Genomic DNA, 3,161 nt, shown 5'->3' on the forward strand with positions numbered 1-3,161 from the left:
GTAGGGTAATGTATGATCGGTTTTGACCTTCCGACAAACTACATTGAAGATCTAGAAGCATTCATTAGGAGAACTAGAGCCAAACTCAAGAAATTCTTTGCTTTATAATTGAAAGACAACCAGACAAGGTGTAGCTTAACACCAGTTTTCTAAGCCATGGCTAACAAGACTCTCTATGAATTCTCTGCTCCAACTACGTCCAACATCCGTACTAGACCGGCAGTCAATGTCGGAGACAATAGATTTGAGCTCAAGCCAGCTCTCATCAACATGGTGCAAGCTAGCCAGTTTTGTGGAAAGGCACATAAAGTTGTGAGTGCTCATCTCCATCACTTCCTAGAGATCTGCAGCACTTTCACCATTAAAGGAGTTACCAGAGATGCCATACTACTTTGCCTCTTCCCATTCTCACTTTTGGGGAAGGCGAAGCAATGGTTCTACGCCAATAAAGATAGAAATACCACATGGGATAACTGCTCCACTATCTTTCTAGCAAAGATTTTTCCCACAGGAAAGACCAATGCTCTGCGTGGGAGAATTTTAAGCTTCCAACAACAACATGATGAATTTGTCCCTGAGGAATAGGAATGCTTTCAAGACTACATATCAGAATGTCCTCATGATGGGATGGAGAATTGGCTACTCATGCAGACTTTCTACCTTAGGTTGACCAACAGTACCCGTGAAAACATGGATGTTGCTGCTGGAGGTGCTTGTGAGGACGTACAGAACGAGCATGCATCATGATAATTATCATTCACATAATTACATTGTTCCTCCCCTTATAAATTTCTTACTCGGTTATATAACTCTTATCCATTATGGTCTTGTCTCATAAAGTGTACATGTTGATGGTACAGATGGCAGCACCAGTTAGATGTGAGAATTTCCTGATGGTTTTTGGAACACCTACCCTCTTGTGGAGAGTTCTGCACTTTGCGGGGTACCATGAACTGCCCCTTTACCATTGGATTGAAGAGTACTTGGAAGGACAGCCATGGTACAAGGTGTGGCTCACTATACCAGCCCGCACACAACCGCCCTTCTGACAAGAGTGGAAGGCAGAATCAGAGGGGCAGACTCCTTGGGAGGCTGCCCAAGTTGTAGCCTTTGAGGTTTTGAGGCAAATTTGCCAGCAGCATGGAGATACACTCATTGGCAGTGCAGCGAGTATGTTTCCTTGGGTGGATCCATCCACCACAAATTGGGAACAACATAGCTAAAATGCTTTAATCAGAGATCGGGATGAGCGAGCAGATAGCTCTAGTCTCTCCATGAGTGCGATGTTTGCGGTGATGAAGATGTTTTGTGCACGCCAGGACACCTGGGATTTCTGGTCGGAATCATACACCACCTGCATGGACAAACTCATGAGAGCTGAAGCCACGCAGCATAAGCTCAAGAAGTGTGTGCGCAAGCAAAAGAAAGCCACAAGTAAAGCCCGATGGGAATCTAACCAAGCCTATGCAGCTTTGGGCACTCTTCATGCCCAAATGGAGCAAGTGGATCAGCAGAGGGCAGCAGCTCAAGAAGCTAGAGCTAATGATCAAGTAGTACTTGTAGGACTACAGGAGCAGTTGGAGACCGCCCATGTGGAGGTGTCCACAGCTAGACGTCAGCGTGATGCAGCAGAAAACCGTGTCGCTAACATAAGGATAGAGCAAGATAGGCACCGCGACATGAGTAACGCTCAGGACCATGCCGAAAGGGGCCTACGTCAGCAGCTTGCACAAGCTGAACTTCAAGTAATGAACCTTTAGCATGAAGTGCACTATTTGAACAACCAGTTGAACCCAGTCTTGGATGGGGAAGAAGATGGTCCAAATATGGAAGAAGATGATGATGAGGATGAGGAAGAGGAGGAGGTGGAGCCTGAGGAAGGAGATGATCCTATCTCTGACCTCGATAGTGATCATGACGAGGATTAGATCGCGTAGTACTTAGTAGAAGTACTTAATGTATCATCGTTGGTTATGTAATGGACCTGTAGTTTGAGTTTGGGGTTGGTGATTTGAACTATCATGTAATATTGTTATTTGCACAACTATCGCACGTTTGGTTTAACACCTATGCAAATTTTAGTTGATTTATCTGAGCTCATGATTTGAATATTAACGTGCTATGAGTCCGATAAGCGATCAAATTAGTGGTGTCATGTTGCGAGAATGAATTGTTATGCCTCTATTTTTATTATGAATTTGAGAATTGTCTCTAGTAATTTCAGTTTGGCATGATTATGATTCATCTGCAATCTTGTGGCATCAACCAATAATCGCTTATTGTTGCAACTTCGCAGATGACTCGCACCCGGGCAGGAGCTAGTAGCAGCTAGGATGGCAATGGTGATGACTTACCACCACCACCGCCGCCCTCCGCTCAGGAGTTCTTTGCTCAGTTCTTGGGGAGCCAAAGGACAATGGAAGAAGCTCTGTGCCTCATCGCGTAGAACATTGCTCATGGCCACCCACAGCAACAAGGGGCCGAGCCAAATTAGCACAGTACATTCAAGGAATTTCTGAATACAAAGTCTCCTATCTTTAAGGTAGCAGAGGAACCACTACAGGATGACGAGTGGCTCAACACCATTGAGCAGAAGTTTTGTCTGCTAAGGGTCACTGAGCATCTGAAGGCTGAGTATGCTTCTCACTAGCTGCAAGGACCAGCAGGGATTTGGTGGGCACATTTCTTGTCATCACTACCTGCTAATGCGTGAGTGACATGGGAGCAGTTCAAGTTGGCTTCTCGGGGACATCATATTCCCCCGGGCCTAATGCGCATGAAAGCGGCTGAATTTATGAGGCTCACTCAGGGAATGAAGACCCTCACAGAATATATGCACGCATTCAACAATCTGTCTAGGTATGCTCTAGGTTTTGTGGATACCGAGGAGAAGAAGATAGAGAGCTTCAAGCGGGGTCTAGGCACCAAACTGATGAAGACCATGGCCAATTCCAAGTGCACTACTTACAACGAGTTTATCAGCGATGCTCTGACCTAGGAAAACCACAATAACATGCATGCGGCTACTAAGGGTCGCAAGAGGGCATTCGAGGCAGGTGCCTCCAGATCTTCATAGTCCAGAGCACCTATCACAGCTAGGCCACAATTCCATCCACCTGCACCCAAGTTTAGGCCTCCACCACCTAAAGCTCAGAACAACA

This window comes from Miscanthus floridulus, unplaced genomic scaffold (genome assembly GCF_019320115.1).
Source record: "Miscanthus floridulus cultivar M001 unplaced genomic scaffold, ASM1932011v1 fs_756_1_2, whole genome shotgun sequence".
Classification (NCBI taxonomy): Eukaryota; Viridiplantae; Streptophyta; class Magnoliopsida; order Poales; family Poaceae; genus Miscanthus; species Miscanthus floridulus.